Raw genomic sequence first — 20,644 nt, 5'->3', positions numbered from 1 at the left:
CGAGCAATGGGTAATGTTCTCAACATAACCGCGAGTAGACGTAGGACTTGTATAAACGTAACGTATTTATATTTAACTTTTAACTTTTGGATCTATAGAGTTTGATTATAGGTATTGATATTGGAAAGACAACTTCCATGCTGTGTTGAATTATTAGCAATTTGATAAGAATTGAAATAAGAATTGCTTTGTTTCTAACTATTAAGCCCTTATTTACTCAAGCAAGTGTAGGGCATTTATAGATCTCTTATTGATGATAGTATTTGAAGTTAAACAATTCTATTTATAAAATTTTCAGACTTGGGCAAAATGTGCTACTTTGGGGGAACTGTCCCGTTTTCCAAACAAAGAAATGCAGCACCAATTTCGTTGCTTCTTTTTGCTACCATGCGTGCTTACTGATGAAAAAAAAAATCACAACGATAAAAAATAAGTCAAGGAGCAGTGACCATACTATAATAGAGGAGATACTGCTAAATACTCCAAACTCCATGTCTACGTCAAGTTTAATGATACAATTTCTCAGAAAATAAAAAACAAAGTATAAGATAAAGCGGGCAGCAGGGACTATGTCCAAGGGCTTGACGATCCCTCCCCAGGCCATCTGCGAGTTGTGGGGCTTGCCTAGGATGTGGTGGGGTTTGACAGTGGGCCCTGTTAAACCTCTATAAAAAGCTGCATGTATCCGCAAGTAGGCCCCACCAAAGCGACCGTGTGCCACTCAAAGCGCACAAGCCCAAGTCCTGGTGTTAGGTGGGACGCTAAACAGCCCTGACACGACGGCCCTCCGACGAGACAGGAGGTTTGCGCAGGCCCAATAAGCCGCCTAGAAAACCAATCATTACGAACAATATAAGAGACAATGCGACTCGATATAATCGGCAAAGACCAAGGCGACGAATACAGGATCACGATTGGAAGCTTGGAACATGGAATTGCAAGTCGCTAGGTTTCGCAGGTTGCGACAGGATGATCTACGATGAATTATATCCCCGCAACTTCGACGTCGTGGCGCTGCAGGAGATTTGCTGGACAGGACAGAAAGTGTGGAAAAGCGGGCATCGAGCGGCTACCTTCTACCAAAGCTGTGGCACCACCAACGAGCTGGGAACCGGCTTCATAGTGCTGGGTAAGATGCGCCAACGCGTGATTGGGTGGCAGCCAATCAACGCAAGGATGTGCAAGCTGAGGATTAAAGGCCGTTTCTTCAACTATAGCATCATCAACGTGCACTGCCCACACGAAGGGAGACCCGACGACGAGAAAGAAGCGTTCTACGCACAGCTGGAGCAGACATACGATGGATGCCCACTGCGGGACGTTAAAATCGTCATCGGTGACATGAACGCACAGGTAGGAAGGGAAGAAATGTATAGACCGGTCATCGGACCGGATAGTCTGCACACCGTATCGAATGACAACGGCCAACGATGCATAAACTTCGCAGCCTCCCGCGGAATGGTAGTCCGAAGCACCTTCTTTCCCCGCAAAAATATCCACAAGGCCACATGGAGATCACCTAACCAAGAAACGGAAAACCAAATCGATCACGTTCTAATCGACGGTAAATTCTTCTCCGACATCACGAATGTCCGCACTTACCGCAGTGCGAATATTGAATCCGACCACTACCTCGTTGCAGTATGCCTGCGCTCAAAACTCTCGACGGTGTACAACACGCGTCGAAGTCGGACGCCGCGGCTTAACATTGGGCGGCTACAAGACGGTAGACTAGCCCAAGAATACGCGCAACAGCTGGAAGTGGCACTTCCAACGGAAGAGCAGCTAGGCGCAGCGTCTCTTGAAGATGGCTGGAGAGATATTCGATCCGCTATTGGTAGCACCGCAACCGCTGCACTAAGTATGGTGCCCCAGATCAGATTAACGACTGGTATGACGGCGTATGGGAGCAGTTAGTGGAAGAGAAGAATGCAGCATGGGCGAGATTGCTGCAACACCGCACGAGGGAGAACGAGGCACGATATAAACGGGCGCTCAACAGACAAAACTTGATTTTCCGGAGGAAAAGCGCCAGCAGGAAGATCGAGACCGTGAAGAAACGGAGCAACTGTACCGCGCTAATAACACACGAAAGTTCTATGAGAAGTTGAACCGTTCACGTAAGGGCCACGTGCCACAGCCTGATATGTGTAAGGACATAAACGGGAACCTTCTTACGAACGAGCGTGAGGTGATCCAAAGGTGGCGGCAGCACTACGAAGAACACCTGAATGGCGATGTGGCAGACGAAGATGGCGGTATGGTGATGGACCTGGGAGAACGCGCGCAGGACATAATTCTACCGGCTCCGGATCTCCAGGAAATCCAGGAGGAGATTGGCCGGCTGAAGAACAACAAAGCCCCTGGGGTTGACCAACTACCAGGAGAGCTATTTAAACACGGTGGTGAGGCACTGGCTAGAGCGCTGCACTGGGTCATTACCAAGATTTGGGAGGAGGAAGTTTTGCCGCAGGAGTGGATGGAAGGTGTCGTGTGTCCCATCTACAAAAAGGGCGATAAGCTGGATTGTAGCACCTACCGCGCAATCACATTGCTGAACGCCGCCTACAAGGTACTCTCCCAAATTTTATGCCGTCGACTAGCACCAACTGCAAGGGGGTTCGTGGGGCAGTACCAGGCGGGTTTTATGGGCGAACGCTCCACCACGGACCAGGTGTTCGCCATTCGCCAAGTACTGCAGAAATGCCGCGAATACAACGTGCCCACACATCATCTATTCATCGACTTCAAAGCCGCATATGATACAATCGATCGGGACCAGCTATGGCAGCTAATGCACGAACACGGTTTTCCGGATAAACTGACACGGTTGATCAAAGCGACGATGGATCGGGTGATGTGCGTAGTTCGAGTTTCAGGGCATTCTCGAGTCCCTTCGAAACCCGCAGAGAGTTACGGCAAGGTGATGGTCTTTCGTGTTTGCTATTCAACATCGCTTTGGAAGGGGTAATACGAAGAGCAGGGATTAACACGAGTGGTACAATTTTCAATAAGTCCGTCCAGCTATTTGGTTTCGCCGACGACATAGATATTATGGCACGTAACTTTGAGAAGATGGAGGAAGCCTACATCAGACTGAAGAGGGAAGCTAAGCGGATCGGACTAGTCATCAACACGTCGAAGACGAAGTACATGATAGGCAGAGGTTCAAGAGAAGACAATGTGAGCCACCCACCGCGAGTTTGCATCGGTGGTGACGAAATCGAGGTGGTGGAAGAATTTGTGTACTGGGGCTCACTGGTGACTGCCGAAAATGACACCAGCAGAGAAATTCGGAGACGCATAGTTGCTGGAAATCGTACGTACTTTGGACTCCGCAAGACGCTCCGATCGAATAGAGTTCGCCGCCGTACCAAACTGACAATCTACAAAACGCTAATTAGACCGGTAGTCCTCTACGGACACGAGACCTGGACGATGCTCGTGGAGGACCAACGCGCACTTGGAGTTTTCGAAAGGAAAGTGCTGCGTACCATCTATGGTGGGGTGCAGATGGCGGACGGTACGTGGAGGAGGCGAATGAACCACGAATTGCATCAGCTGTTGGGAGAACCATCCATCGTTCACACCGCGAAAATCGGACGACTGCGATGGGCCGGGCACGTAGCCAGAATGTCGGACAGTAACCCGGTGAAAATGGTTCTCGACAACGATCCGACGGGCACAAGAAGGCGAGGTGCGCAGCGGGCAAGGTGGATCGATCAGGTGGAAGATGACTTGCGGACCCTCCGTAGACTGCGTGGTTGGCGACGTGTAGCCATGGACCGAGCCGAATGGAGAAGACTCTTATATACCGCACAGGCCACTTCGGCCTTAGTCTGAATAAATAATAATAAGATAAAGTTTATTTAAATATTCTTCTGGAAATTATTTTTGGCGGACTTTTTTTTAAAATATGTAATTCAGCAAAATTTTCTAATCTAAAATGGATATTAACACTATTGCTGATTGTGTATCTTTAATTGCTAATGCCTTCTGAAAATAAATGAAAGTAATTATTTTAATCAAATTTTTATTTTCATCAGTGTAGTTGATTTTTTGACGTAGGACTACGTCTGTGTTTTCTATATTGAGGTACACTTTACGATTGCGAAAATCGGGGACCGTCACGAAAATATGATAGAATTTAAACTTTAATATCTCAGCCGTTTCTCGATGGATTTTCAATTTTTTGGACCATTCGATCAAGGATGAGTCAACGCTTCTTTGTATTCATATGAGAATACTATTTTTTTAACTATTTATTATCGATAATTGATAAAAAGTTAGAAATAGGTAAACTAACCAATCACGTACATGCATCACTAGCACAGACATCAAAAATCAATCACTTGTGGGTTTGGATCTAATCCTTAGTTTGAACAAGATTTTACGCATAGCAGACGCATCAAAGCGATCGTAGCGGAGTGGACACAGCATCACGGAGGTGCTAATAACATTTTCAAGGAAAATCCATCGCATTGGTGGTGCTCGATGTGTTGCTGCAGATCACTCAACCTCAACGAACCAGAATTTCATATGAAGAAAAGGTTGACCATAAAAATAGCACTGTGGCGATCCCGCACCGCCAGTGCCGATGCTGAAAATTTGTTACAAATTGATGTCAGTTAGTTGGAACATTGGGAAAAAAATGGTTCTTCTCAGGACCAACATTTTATGAAAAGAAAGAGTTAATTGCGAAAATGGACTGTTTCGGTGGCATCGGGTTTGGCGTGGTAGCTTGGTTGCTGTTAGTGATCCCATCCATTAAAATTCACTACATCATCTCCCTCCGACGCGCTATCAAATTCGCTATTTACGATTGAGTTTTGAACTTTGAAGAAAGTTTATTTCGGATAGTCGGATCAACTTTCTTTTGTATAAAATCAATGAAGACACCACCTTTGTGAACGTCGCTTGGACAGACAGATGCCAAGAAATATTGTTTTGTGATATGAAGAAACTTCGTCTTGAGTCAAATTTCTGTTGTCATTCCTCGCAACAATACGCATCTTAGATAAACAACATCTCATAACCAAATTCAGAATCTTGCTAGAAAGTTTCATTGGATTCTTAGAATTTATGATAGATTCTAAGAATCCAATGAAACTTTTTTGCAACGGTCCGTTGTCTGTGAAAACCCGATCGAAATGGCTCGCGCGCGCCGAAAATCAGCTTTCTTATATCTAATGAAGTAATTCCATTAGCCCCGCCCCTTCATTAATCGTTATGAGTGCACATTATATTTACACCCATATCAGCTCACAAAGGGGCGGTTAAACAAAGGTTAAACTTATTAAATACAAGAAAGCTGCTGTTCGGCGCGCACGAGCCATTTTGATCGGGATTCCACAGACGGCGGTTCGATATTCGATGCAGCGAAGCGGACACAGCAGCACGAAGGCGGTCGGCGGTCGGACAATTTCAACGCAAGGTGCTGTGAAGCGTTTGGATGCAGTTAGTTATTGGACAGAAGGCGCATTGGGAAAAGAAAATTGGCTCTTCTCAGGACCAACATTTTATGGAAAGAAAGAGTTAATTGCGAAAATGGACTGTTTCGGTGGCATCGGGTTCGGCGTGGTAGCTTGGTTGCTGTTGGTGATTCCACTCGTTCAAATTAATTGCATCATCTCCCTCCGCCGCGCTATCAAATTTGCTAGTTACGATTGAGTTTTGCACTTTAAAGAAAGTTCATATCGGATTGTCGGATCAACCTTCTTTTGTATGCATAAAGACCTTTTTGGAGGACACCATCCTCAAAAATGGTCGAAATAAAGGAGAAATAAGCGGACTTAGAAGTGGCGTGAAACCAAACGCAAATATATGTATATTAGACTGGCCCAGCTTAGTATGGGGAGAAAACTATAACTATAAAACTATAAAATAATAACTATAAAACTATAAAACCGAAACCTATATAAAAGTTCATTTAATCACCAGACAATGTTCTGTGAAATTGTTCTGTAGCATACCAACTGCCGCTTTTGCAATTCTAAGGTCAATCGAGCAATCAGAACCAACTTCCAGATCGAATAAGTGACGGAGGTGTATTTTCCTATACATTTTGGTTGAAATCCCCATACAAACTTCAATTCAAATGCGCCAGCTTATGCAACAAGCGATTGAGCTGAAAATTTCAGAAATCGATTTTCTCACCCAAAGACACAATCCTGGGGGTGCCCCGTGGAATTAGACAACTTTTTATTTCCTGGGCCAGTCTAATGTATATGCAACGTTTGGTTTTCGCCCGCGATGTAAGCGCTCGTGGCAAAGTAAGGATTGTGATGTCCCCGACTGAAAGCCAGTCGAGTGGCTTCAGCGGCCAATGAGTCATGTTAATTCCACGGTTAGAGACTCAAAGTCCATCCAACTGGGAACAAATATTCGACTTCTTGATTCAGTTGGCCTCCGAGCAGTTTGCTCAATGTTAATAAAACGACGAAAATTATTATGGCAAATACTATCAATTTCGAATAGCTACGTAGTCCTACGTCACCTTTGCGTACAACCCGATTGGGCTGCACCTTTGAGTTTTTTATATGAAATCAGAAATGTTTTAATGTACATGTCGTTTAGTACCAAGCACAACTTAACATATGGTCAGTCATATGACATGACTCGTACTCATCCCGGGATCATTTGAATTATGAAACCAATCACCTGAATGAGCAGACCAAATCTCTCTAATTTTATTCTTCTTCATCCACCACCGAACTCCGAGCGATGCGATGGGCGATTGCATCCATCGCAACCGACACCATTGCACGCGACCATCATCAAGCACAGAATGTCAAAAATGCATATTCGCAGACCCACCGGCAGTTCTACCGCTGGTGACTGCATGCTGTCGCTGTGTAGGTAAACACAGCGAACGAACGAACGAAACGAAAAATGCGCGAGCTAAAAGCACGTCAGTACGCACTGCTGTCACAAATTGTAATGACTCGCACGCGGCAGGCACTGCTTCTTTTATACACGCTAACTTTCACCTACTCAGTGACTGAGTAAAATTGTATTGCTCTCTCTTTCTATCTCACGGAAATTTTACTCAATTTCCGTCAAAAGCAGGACAACTCAAAACTATGAGTAATCCTGCTTTTGACGGAAACTGAGTAAAATTTCCGTGGGAAGAAAAGAGATGGCAATACAATTTTACTCAGTCACTGAGTAGGTGAAAGTTAGCGTGTACACAAAGAAAATCTTCCGACGGACCCGAAGGCCTGACATACCGCATTCTGATGTCCGTGTTAGGAATGCACGGGATTCGTTACATATGAAATTTTTGCTGGCTTTGACAAGAATTGAATTTTTCAATAGCTTATCGTTAATAATCTTAAGTTTCAGTGAAATAGGCAAAATGCTGGAGAGTGTCGAGTCTTACCCCTTCAAACGGGGCAAGTGGGACCTATTCTGCTCTATACTGTCGAAAGAAACTAATTTGAAGAATGTAGATATAATGTTCATGTAATTTATGAGTCGTAGTATTTCAGATCATGCATGGAGGTTTATTGATTGTCAGACTTTTGTTTTTGGCAAAAGAAAGGGACTACAATGTTAGCAGATATTAAAACAAGACAACAGCCGGTTTACCGTTTAATTGTCTGTTGTCTGGCTTTACATTAGCTTACTTTCTTACCAAATGTGTTAGATGGAACAGATAAGCAAATCTTTGTTCACTTTTCGAATGAATGTTTCTCTGTTTAACGCAAATTATTTCATAAATTAGAACTTCAAAAGGAACATTTTTATTCAGGCGGTGTTGTAAATTTGTAATAGAACGAAATGGCCAATTTATGTCTTAAGCACTTTATTTATCTGAAAACCTGTTAATCTGATGCGAAGCTTAAAAATAACAAAACACAAGACAAAACCTGTTGATCTATTGTAGAATAAGGAGATTGTTTGCACTGCGAACGAAAAATTTTGCATAGTTATAACCATTGCTCTTTTCCACCAGGGAGATGATTTTCAGAAAAAAATACACATTTGGTAAATCAACTGTACACTACTTCTTAATAACTAAACCAACGATATCAACTGCATTTGATTCAGATCCATATGAAATATGAGTGTCGAAGTTATTGTTCACTAGACAACTGTCTAAAATGGCTCTATCAAAAATGATGTTCAAATATGTCCCACTTGCCCCATGTATGTTAAAAATCAAGGGAAAGTGAAAATTGCAGGTTTTGGCTTTAATCAAAACTTTCAAATCGTTTTTGATGTCACACAATTATTTAATTGCTCAAAATATTCACTTTCCACATCAATGATGAATTTAGAAACGATTATTTTGTTGAAAATCCATTGAATTAAAATAAAAGTGATAGATTTTGCCAGTGGTTTAAAGTGATGATTAAACAATACCATTAGTATGGTGCCGCAAATGGTTTTGATTCCAAATTTTTTTGTGTCAGGCAAATTCGTTGACAATTCTGCTTCATCTTTCTAGAACATTGTTACCATTAAAAACGTTCACCGATTAATCGGCAGCCATAGTACCCGCTTAAAGCTCGATCCACTTAGTATTTTGCCGTTCTTTCCAATTACTGTAGCGCCTCTGGTGGCCGTATCGAGAAATAAAATACATCACATCGTTGCGGAAGGTTTGTTTAATTTATGGTGAAAGTTTTATCAGTATTGATGCTCATGTTCAAAAGTTATCGAAAATGGAACGCGAGAGATGGGAACAAATTTTGCAGACTCACGTTGAAAATTCAACATGGTTAGGAGGAATGCTTTCAAAATATCTAAAATAAGCAAAATTAACAGTAAAAACTGTCAAACGTTATCGGGAAACACTATTGCTGGATCGCGTAGAACAAAACAATCGTAGAAGTGGAACATACGACCAGAAACTACAAGTGAACGTCTGCAGAGCAGTTCGGAACCATTTTGGGATTTCCTTGCGTGATTTAACGAAAAGGTTCACTGCGCCGTACAGCACAGCTCAAATAATCTGTCGGCGCGAAGGTTTCAAGTCGTATGATGTCAGTAAGCGTCCCAATAGGACCCTGAAACAGATCCTGGTTGCCAAACATCGCACAAGAATGCTGGTCGAGCAAGTTCTGACGAAATACAATTGATGTATTTTGATGGACGATGAAACTAATATTAAAATGGACTTTAAATTCCCGGGACACAAGTTTTACCTTGTCAAACGGAAGGGTAATGCCTCAGGAAAACTCAACTATGTCTATGCAAGCAAGATTGCTCACAAATTGATGGTAAGTCAAAGCATCTGCAGTTGTGGAAAGAAAACTAAAGTTTTCATCCATCACTGGAGCGACCAAAAATGGGCAAATATACAAGGTGGAGTATCTTCAGAGCCGTTTTTGTGCATTCCATTCAATCACACGACTGTACGGTGTTGCTTTGGCCTGACTTAATAAGCTGCCATTACAGACGGGATGTAATGGAATGGTATGATCCGAATAATAATGACGTTATTGAAAAAACTGTCAACCCATCAAAATGCCCAAATTTTCGTCCCACCGAAAAATATTAGGCAACTATCATAGAGAAACTTGAGAAATGGTGCAAAACAATCAGAAAACCATCTTATATGGAGAAGTGGTGTGAAAAAATTGCAGATTAAGCTGACCGTTCTACTGTGCAAAAAATAACGAGTGGTATTGAGAGAAAAGTCGGAGAATTCATCCGAAATGCCAATGAATAATTTTTCGATATTTTTTCCTTCAAAGTTTACTAATTTCCCTGTGTAATAAAACTTGAAGCACCTTTTTATGTACTTTTTTGGCAAAGAAATGTCTAATTTCGTGCGTCCAAATACTAAATGGATCAAGCTTTACCCCGTATTTTCACTTTCCCCGGGGTACCTTACATCAACAGATTGTTCGTAATCCTAATGATGATTTAAAACTAGTATAGTCATTACAATAATAACTAATTAACAAAACAGTAAAAACACAACGAAAAATCAACTTGTCATGGGACTTAAATACACTTATCTAGCATATGCGCGTCAGCTACTACGACGAAAAACATTTACAAAACTACGGCGAAGCGCATCTCTTGTCAAGTGGTAGTCAAATACTGATGCCACCCTATTAAAAACTCTCTGTAGCCCGTTCAGTGCGTTGCCCAGACCATAGTTGGTGCGGCGAAGGGGAAGTCTCAACATTATGCTATTCCGCAATGGCCGATGTTGCACGTTAAGGTTAATTTGTTGCAGAATGTCTGGACAATCGATCTTTCCTTGTATAATGTCAGCGACGGTCAGTGCTCTGCTTAAGTCCCTACGGATACGCAACGGAAGAAGGTCGATCAGCTGGCAGCGATCCTCGTAACTAGGGAGGCGAAATGGATCTCTCCATGGTAGTTTGCGCAATGCAAAACGAACAAAGCGGCGTTGTATTGATTCGATGCGTTCCGATCCGTTGTTGTAGTAAGGACACCAGACCACCGAGCAGTATTCCAACGTCGACCGGACGAGAGAGCAGTAGAGTGCCTTCAAGCAATGTACGTCGGTGAAATTTTTCGCCACCCTGAACACAAAGCCAAGCGTTCTGGCCGCTTTATCGACGACAAAGGATATGTGCTGGGTAAATGTAAGTTGCGAGTCCAGAAGAAGTCTTGCAGTCTGCAGTCTTCCAGCGAGATGGGAATGTGCGGCTGGATATCAAACAAAATGGCTCTAGCGCGCGAGAAAGCGCTGCAAAAAATTATTCGGATGGATGGCGTCAGTAGCAGCCAAGGGAAATTTTCTCTCAAGATTCTGATTTTGGTTTTGTTGCTGTTACTGATTGGGAGAATTATTGCAAAAAATCGGTTCTTTTCATGTCCACAATTTTACAGAAGAGAAGCTTGAATCGAAACATATTTCCTTCAAAGTTGTGTGAATCAACGTTTGGCGAGAGCGCGCGTCAGAGGGAGACGCTGCAAAAACTAATTAGCATGGATGGCATCTGTAACATTCAAGTAATATTTCTTCTCAAGATTATGATTTTAGTTGATTGCGAATACATTTTCGCAGCGTTCCTCCGACGAAAGCTTCTGATTTTGCTGCCAACAGCAGCAAAAACCGAAATCAGAATTTTGAGAGAAAATTTCACTGACGCCATTCAATCACCAACTGCAACAAAACCAGATCCAGAACCATACGAGGAGCATACGAACTGGAGTGCTGCTGACTCTGACGAATACTACTCGCTTGTTTGCCGCTACATATGCAGCTGCTGCAACCATTGTCATTGATGCTGCGATCGCTACCGACGCCATCATTCTGTGCACTCTCCTTCTTGTCCGTCCACCGTACATTCACATGATGACTACTCTTATTGGCATCTGTATCCAATCCCCCAGTCAGCTCTCTTCCCAAGTTCCTGAATGGATACTTTACCAGGTCGATGGCCGCTAATGGACATCGCAGATTTGCATTTGACCGTATTTGAAGGAATTTTTTAATTTATCGCGTGTAATTGGGAAATCATTTGGACTATCTCCTGCAAGCATGTGGCCTGAAGTTTGATTTTTAATAAAAAAAAAACCAATATCTATCAGGCAATCAAATATCCTGAGAAAATAAAGAATTAAAATGCGCACTTCTTACAGCGCAAATGGCAGGAGAAAGAAATACAAAAACAATATTCAACAGAGAATCGGATAGATGCCGGATAAAGATGACACAGTGATCTCTTCCTAACTCGATGTACTGTAACCCGATATTTTCCCTTACTCGATGAAATTCAATGTCCCTTGAATCTGGCATACTGCATTCCCTCCGTAAGTTGATACCTCCCTTATTCGATATTCTCTTTGTCGAAATAATTTTCCCATGCATTTTCCCCTCGCTAATTCGATGTTGTCAGAAACAGTTCACATGCACGATATATGTGCACGGTGTCGGACCATTTAGCCGATTTTTTTTGGTCGAATAGTCGAAAAAAAACTTAGATTGGAAGTGGAAACCAAAATGTGATAAGTGAACAGCAAGGATGTTATCCTTGTTGAAAAGTGAGAAATTTGTTGTTGGTGACACTGACAAGTATGAAGTGATAAATGAGAAGTTAGACGTAAGAAGTGAGAAGTTGGAAGTGAAAATAAAGAAGTGAGAAGTGCTAAATGAGAAGTGAGTAGTGATCAGTTAGAAGTGAAAAGTAAAAACTGAGAACTGAGAACTAACAAGTGAGTATTGGGCAGAGAGATGTTAGACGTGAGAATTGAAATGTAAGAAGTGAAAAGTGAGAAATGAGAAGTGAGAAACAAGCAGTGAGAAGTGAGAAGTGTGAAGTGAAAACCGAAGATCGATAAGTGATAAGTGGAAAATGAGAAGTGATATGTGACTAGGGGGAAGTGAGATTAAATAATTGCGAATTGTAATATTAAGAAATGAAAAGTAAGAAGTGTGAAGTGAGAAGTGAGAAACGAGAAGTGAGAAATGAGAAGTGAGAAGTGAGAAGTGAGAACCGAGAAGTGATAAATGGGAAATGAGAAGTGAGATGTGACAGGTGAGAAGTGAGATAAGAAAATTGTGAATTGTAAAATTAATCCCTAATCCTTCCAACTTCCTTCTGCTTTCTTCCGAGTCTTTCTTTCTTCATGCTTACTTATCCCATCTTTCTCGAAAAATTAGGAAAATTGTCATTACATCATGTTGCAAGAAACAATATGTCTAATCAATAAGTTTAATTTTCTGTGAATCAGAGAAACGTAGAACTTCAATTATAAACCATTTGTACAGCGCGTGAACTAAAGTTAGTAACGCGAGGGTACTTTAGTGGCACAGTGTTTCTGAAATATGCATCCCTTTCTTCTAGAGGAGATCTCGATAATTGAGATATGAGAATTATTTTTTCAACACTGAATGAAAGGATGTAGTATCAAGTTTATTTTTCCAATTATTGTAAAGCTAGTATAGAATCATGTTCTTAAATGAAACTTTTACCTCAAGATGTTGTTGTTCCCATACGTAAGAAAAATTTTCTTACACCACGAAGTTGCTTGTGTATTCCAATAGGGGTACCTGTGAATGTGGAGAAAAGGGTATGTTAACATTAAAAATACCTGTATTTGAATTAAATTTGAGTTAAATAAGCCAAAATGAACTTAAATTAAACAATGCAGGTAACTGTTCAATCCCCAACTGCTTTCTTATTTGAGTGAGATTGGATGATTTACAAAGTGCGGAAGAGTAAATCGGATTAGTAATAATTACGTTTACTAAGTGTGAAAAATGTAAAATGTGCATAACGTATTACAACTTGAGAGTCGCTAGGGGTGTTCACACAAATTATTACCAGTAGTGTTATACAACGTTTTTAAAGCTGTGTTCACCACGCTAAAATATGACATGTAAATCGATTAGGTAGATAACTATTTTTGTTATTTAATTTAGCGCAAGTTTTTGTTGAACGGCAGATTATTTATCCATCTGATTCACCACATCTCAGACCTTCAACCAAAACAAGCTGTATCGGTCCAATTTATGCAGGTACCCATCTCGGTGCACAACACGTTCGACCGACCACAGCCACATACAAGCTTCTACACAATAATAGCAGGAGCTTTCATGGTACAAAATAACGCACGTTCGGACCGGGACGGATAAGGGAACTAATTTTGGGGAACACGTTTCCACCGCCCTCAAACCATCCTGACCATGATCCTAGAAGTAGAAACAACATCCACAAGGCACGGTTATACGCCAAATCTGCACTTTGGACGCAATCGATGCGAGGCCAGCTTCAGTGTTTCTCAATGTTGTTGGGAAAATGGTCGACAACAACATCTTTATTTTTCCCGAGCCAGGGCAAATCAAATTTTGTAAAAAGCAATAGTAATATTAATATTACGCGCACTTGGAGTTTTCGAAAGGAAAGTGCTGCGTACCATCTATGGTGGGGTGCAGATGGCGGACGGTACGTGGAGGAGGCGAATGAACCACGAATTGCATCAGCTGTTGGGAGAACCATCCATCGTTCACACCGCGAAAATCGGACGACTGCGATGGGCCGGGCACGTAGCCAGAATGTCGGACAGTAACCCGGTGAAAATGGTTCTCGACAACGATCCGACGGGCACAAGAAGGCGAGGTGCGCAGCGGGCAAGGTGGATCGATCAGGTGGAAGATGACTTGCGGACCCTCCGTAGACTGCGTGGTTGGCGACGTGTAGCCAATAGCCATGGACCGAGCCGAATGGAGAAGACTCTTATATACCGCACAGGCCATTTCGGCCTTAGTCTGATTAAATAATAATAATATTAATATTGCCAGTCTAAAACCGATGAAGCCAGAAATGCACGAACTCTAGCGCCTGCAATTGCTTCTTCAGTATGGCCAGATTAGATATTTTTTCACAGAGGTGCAACATGATATTGAGGACAAGCACCGTCTAATTCAGATAAAGATTTATGATTACATTAATTTTATTAAAAAGTTATCAACAAAAAAATTCACTTGTCATAAGACGAGTTAATACAATTCCATTGAATTCCACCACTTAATTGTATCTTGACAGATACGTATTTCGACCTCAACAGTAATGCCGTCTTCAGTGTCTCGTACTTGACTCGACTGTTGAGGTCGAAATACGTATCTGTCAAGATACAATTAAGTGGTGGAATTCAATGGGATTGTATTAACGCGTCTTATGACAAGTGAAGACATTCCACTAAAAAGCTCAAAATAATTTTCTTATCAAAAAAATTCAATTAGATGGGGTGTATTCCGCTATTATCGTTCTAAAACACGCTTTAGGCTAAATAAACTAGTTTTTTAGCTGAAGAATTCTATTTTTGATGGAATAAACCCTTTATTTGCTTTCAATGTTTGGGGGGTATTCTTCTTTGTTCAGATTTGTGCTTTTAAGCTATTGAAATAATTTTCAATTTAAATACTCCAAATACTTGGGTGAAATGTTTGAGAACCACTTCCTCTCCGGTCGAAACATCACTTGTTGACCTGCATGTTGTTGGTCGGTGTTTCTTTTTGCGGAATTTCGAGACCAGTGGAACATTTTTGGCACCCATTTGGGGAAGTCGCCATGAGCCCACCCGTGCTGGGCACCAAAATCTACCCAACTCAGCTGGAGCGGGAAATTCCCAGATGGAGATGGAGCGGAAAGATGTTTTCGCCCGGCTTGTTTACATGTTCACGGTCAGGGGGTGGTGAATCCTCAGTGAGGATTCCTCACTATGGATATATTTTATATTTAATAATCGTCCCAAGATAAGATTTTTTTTCCTTCAAAATGACTCTTCCAATCCCGGCTGGTTGATCTCATCTTAGAAATTTAGTAATAATTAGTATTTTTAGCTTTGTTTGTAAAAATGGGTATTTTTGATTTCCGATAAGCGACATGATTATTGGATTTAAGCTGACGAAAAGAATTAAGTTTTCTGGAGTAGCCAAATTGGGAACTGGAGCGGCCAAAATCTTAACCGGTATCGTCTTCCTGGTGAAGTAGGATTTGGTGTTAGAGTAGTCAGTTTATTGATTTGACTGAAAAAATGTATTCATTTTTTTTTCATCTTATATCGAACTACACTTCACCATTTTTACTAACATAATAAGGACTACGATAGTACGATTAAACATCTGCTACCTTACTATCGTGATGAGTTCCTGAAACGCCGTGTCACACAGTGATGCCAACCCGAGTAGACGAAAATAGCTCAGTAATATCAAATGTTGATAAGATAGCAAAATGAGATATGGACATGATTGATATAAGAGATAAAAGATCAGACGACAATATCAAATTTTTGCACTAAAATATCATGAGGATATCAAGATATGTTATTTGTAATAAGTGATCGATATCAAGTGCCATTGGTTTGTTCTTATCCATAGCATATCTTGATATTTAAATGATATTTCGGTGCAAATGTTTGATATTGTTGCCTGTTCTTTTATCTCTTATATCAATCAAGTCCATATCATGTTTTGTTATTCTGTTTATGGCTTCTGCCCGGGAAGGCGGAAAAAAGTGAAAAAAATTAAGTTCAGCGTACAGTTTCGAAAGTATTTTTATAATTTTTCATAATGTTTGAAATGTCTTTCCTCAAAATTTCACGAAGATTGGATGAAAATTGCACGGGGTGCATCATGTCGATCCAATGGCAAATCAAAAATGTTTTTTTAATTTGCTTGTAACATGCATGGCGAAGACATGATATTGTTCAACCTGGTTTTTAACTATGAGCACGCAATCGCACGCATGCCGAACTGAGCTTATTTCAAAGCTTATTTATTAAGCATTTCGGGGATATGATGATTGTTTTGCGCAAATCTGCGCAAATAGCATTTTTCTTCATAACATTCTTGAAGTAAGCATAAGCACACGTCGAATACAGTTATCAGAAAATCATGGGAATAAATTTTCAAACAGCTGTATCTCAAGCGTCTTTTGACCGATTTTCACAATTCTTTTACGGATTTCTTACCTATCTCATCTAGTTTCACCATACTTGAATGATATGTTTCTAGGGATGCTCACTTTTTCCCTAGAGGGGCGTGAGTATGGATGTTTTTTTTTAAATATAGTAAATTTCGATTTACATGACATACTTCAGTCATAAAAACACTTACAGCTTATTTTTTTTTTAAAACAGTATTCTAGAATTGACTATACTATGTGTCAACAAAATGTTTCTTCTGGACATCCCTAGCGACTCCAAAATGACCTCCATACTGCCGTAATCTGTCAAAGTGACGTATGCGCCAAATTACAACCTACAATATTTCCATTTTTCTTTTAAAGAGCTCGATGAGCATTACTCGTTAACACCATTTTTGGAAAATGGCGTATACGTCACTTTTTCAGATTACGGCAGTATACTGATGAAAGATGATATGCAAATATTGACGATGAAAACTACGGAAACCCGTGCGAAAGGAAACTCGTCATGTCCATGTACGTCAGTAGAGGCCAAGGGAATGATATTCTACTCAGTTTTCCCCAAACCAGATGTTCGAGGATCTCCAAACTGTTTAGGAGTTTGGATCAATTGGTCTACCAAGTCAACTGAGCTCGATATCTATCTGAAATCGACCAATCATGTCCAAATAAGTCTTAAGAGCCCACGCGTATGATTTGCAGCACAGTTATACCCATACCAGATGTTTCAGGTTCTCCAAGCTGTTCTGAAGTTTGGATAAATCGGTCTACCTGGTCAACTACGCTCGATAGCTATCTGAAATTGACAAGTCGTGTCCACACACATCCGAAGAGCCCACGTGTATGGTTTTCAACTCAGTTATATCCCAGCCAGATGTTCTAGGTTCTCAAAACTGTTCTGGAGTTTAGAACAAATGGTCTACCAACTGCGCTCGATAGCTATCTGAAATCGACCAGTCATGTCCACACAATTTCTTGGAGCTCACGCGTATGATTTGCAGCACAGTTATAGCCAAACAAGATGTTTCAGGTTCTCCAAATAGTTATGGAGTTTGGATCAATTGGTCTACCAGGTGCGCTCGGTACAAATCTAACAGCAATAAGTCATATCCATACAAGTCAGTAGAGCCCATATATACGATTTGGAACTTAGTTATACCAATATCAGATGTTCAGATGTCTATCAAGTCAACTGCGCCCAATATAACTTTGACGTCAATGCCCATTTTGAAAATGCCCAATTGTTGCGTTACGTAATTAATGGAACTACATGTCCGTAGACATCACGCTTACAAATTTCGTTTTAGTTATACTCAAACCAGATATTCTAGGTTGTCCAAACTATTGGGAAGTTTGGAACAATTGGTTTAACAGGTCAACTACGCTTGATAAAAATCTGACATTGACCAGTCATGTCCATACACATCCGTAGAGCTCGCGTATATGATTCGCATCTCATCTAAACCAGAAGTTCAAAAATTTCCAAACTGTGTTGGAGTTCGTATCAATTGGTCTACCAGAAATACCTAGAGGAACAAAGGGATTCTTGGAAGAACTCCGGATTTTACGAAGCAACTTCCGCAGAAATTCCGAAAAAAAACTTCCGGAGGAGTTCTAGAACTTTTGAGGAGTTCTAAAAGGAACTTCCGGAAGAATTCCAGAAGGAACTTCCAAAGATATTCCAGAATTTCGAAATAAACTTCCGGAGGAATTCTGGAAAGAACTTCCGGCGGAATTCCAGGAGGTACATAACTTCCGGAAGAAATCCAGAAGGAATCTCCTGAGGAATTCCAGAAGGAACCTGGAGAATTTCTGGAGGAACTCAAGGAGAAATTCCTGGAAGAGTTTTCTGAGGAATTCCTGGAGAAATTCCTTCGAATATTCCTTCAAGAATACCTCCGGATATTCCTCTAGAAATTTTTCCGGATATTCCTCCAAATCTTTCTCCGGGGATTCTTCCGGAACTCCTATAGAAAATTCTCTGGATATTCTTCCAGGAATTCCTCCATGCATTCTTCTTAAAATTTCTACAGGAACCCCTCAGAAACTCCTCCGTATAATCCTCCGGGAATTCCTCGAATACCTTTCCAGAAACTTCTCCGGATATTGCTCCAGGAATTGCGTTGATTATTGTTCCAGGAATTTCTCCGGAAATTTTTTCAGGAATTTCTACGGATAATCCTCAAGAAATTCCTTTCAATGTTTCCCCAGGAATTGCTCCATTCCTCGAATAATTCCTTCCAATGTTTTTCCAGGAATTGTGCCATTCCTCCGGATATTCTTTCAAGAATTCCTCCGAATATTCTTTCAGGAATTCCTTCGGATATTCTTTCAGGAATTCCTTCGGATATTCTTTCAGGAATTCCTCCGGATATTCCTCCAGGAATTCCTCCAGATATTCCTCCAGGAATTCCTCCAGATATTCCTCCAGGAATTCCTCCGGATATTCCTCCAGGAATTCCTCCGGATGTTCCTTCAGGAATTCCTCCGGATATTCCTTCAGGAATTCCTCCGGATATTCCTTCAGGAATTCCTCCGGATATTCCTTCAGGAATTCCTCCGGATATTCCTTCAGGAATTCCTCCGGATATTCCTTCAGGAATTCCTCCGGATATTCCTTCAGGAATTCCTCCGGATATTCCTTCAGGAATTCCTCCGGATATTCCTTCAGGAATTCCGCCGGATATTCCTTCAGGAATTCCGCCGGATATTCCTTCAGGAATTCCGCCGGATATTCCTTCAGGAATTCCTCCGGATATTCCTTCAGGAATTCCGCCGGATATTCCTTCAGGAATTCCGCCGGATATTCCTCCAGGAATTCCTCCGGATATTCCTCCAGGAATTCCTCCGGATATTCCTCCAGCAATTCCTCCGGATATTCCTCCAGCAATTCCTCCGGATATTCCTCCAGGAATTCCTCCGGATATTCCTCCAGGAATTCCTCCGGATATTCCTCCAGGAATTCCTCCGGATATTCCTCCAGGAATTCCTCCGGATATTCCTTCAGGAATTCCTCCGGATATTCCTCCAGGAATTCCTCCGGATATTCCTCCAGGAAGTCCTCCGGATATTCCTCCAGGAATTCCTCCGGATATTCCTCCAGGAATTCTTCCGGATATTCCTCCAGGAATTCTTCCGGATATTCCTCCAGGAATTCCTTCGGATATTCCTCCAGGAATTCCTTCGGATATTCCTCCAGGAATTCCTTCGGATATTCCTCCAGGAATTCCTTCGGATATTCCTCCAGGAATTCCTTCGGATATTCCTCCAGGAATTCCTTCGGATATTCCTCCAGGAATTCCTTCGGATATTCCTCCAGGAATTCCTTCGGATATTCCTCCAGGAATTCCTCCGGATATTCCTCCAGGAATTCCTCCGGATATTCCTCCAGGAATTCCTTCGGATATTCCTCCAGGAATTCCTTCGGATATTCCTCCAGGAATTCCTTCGGACATTCCTCCAGGAATTTCTTCGGACGTTCCTCCAGGAATTCCTGGAGGAACTTCCGGAGGAATTCATGGAGAAACTTGCGGAGGAATTATTGGAGGAACTTTCGGAGGAATGCCTGGAGGAACTTCCGGAGGAATTCCTGGAGGAACTTCCGGAGGAATTCCTGGAGGAACTTCCGGAGGAATTCCTGGAGGAACTTCCGGAGGAATTCCTGGAGGAACTTCCGGAGGAATTCCTGGAGGAACTTCCGGAGGAATTCCTGTAGGAACTTCCGGAGGAATTCCTGGAGGAACTTCGGTGGAATTCCTGGAGGAACTTCCAGAGGAATTCCTGGAGGAACTTCCGGAGGAATTCCTGGAGGAACTTCCGGAGGAATTCCTGGAGGAATTTCCGGAGGAATTCCTGGAGGAACTTCCAAAGGAATTCCTGGAGGAACTTCCGGAGGAATTCCTGGAGGAACTTCCGAAGGAATTCCTGGAGGAACTTCCGGAGGAATTCCTGGAGGAACTTCCGGAGGAATTCCTGGAGGAACTTCCGGAGGAATTCCTGGAGGAACTGCCCGAGGAATTCCTGGAGGAACTTCCGGAGGAACTTCCGGAGGAATTTCCTAGGAAAACGTTAGAAGGAATTTCTTGAGGAATATCCGGAGAAATTACTAAAGAAATTTCCGGAGAAATCCCTGGAACAAAAATCAAAGCAATTCCTGGAGAAATATCCGGAGAAATTTCTGGAGCCGCTCTTTCAAAGTCCCAAAATGGTAATTTTTGTATGGAATTTGGAAAACTTTATTGAAGTAGAAAGACATTCCTGCAAAATTTCATGCGGTTACATAT

At 41.8% G+C, this 20,644-nt stretch overlaps 1 protein-coding gene across 2 annotated transcripts in view; it reads right to left on the bottom strand.

Annotated features, from left to right (window-relative positions):
• The window catches only part of LOC134225421 (uncharacterized), an 850,799-nt gene that overhangs the window by 523,892 nt on the left and 306,263 nt on the right, over window positions 1-20,644 (bottom strand). For both annotated transcript variants that reach the window (XM_062705490.1, XM_062705489.1), the window contains one exon: window positions 12,908-12,985. The gene's annotated coding sequence lies outside the window, so the exon portion shown is untranslated. The remainder of the gene's footprint in view (window positions 1-12,907; window positions 12,986-20,644) is intronic.

The sequence above is a fragment of the Armigeres subalbatus genome, chromosome 3 (assembly GCF_024139115.2).
Source record: "Armigeres subalbatus isolate Guangzhou_Male chromosome 3, GZ_Asu_2, whole genome shotgun sequence".
NCBI classification, from domain to species: Eukaryota; Metazoa; Arthropoda; class Insecta; order Diptera; family Culicidae; genus Armigeres; species Armigeres subalbatus.
Note: the sequence above shows the minus strand (reverse complement) of the source record. Positions and strands in the feature narration are given on the sequence as shown.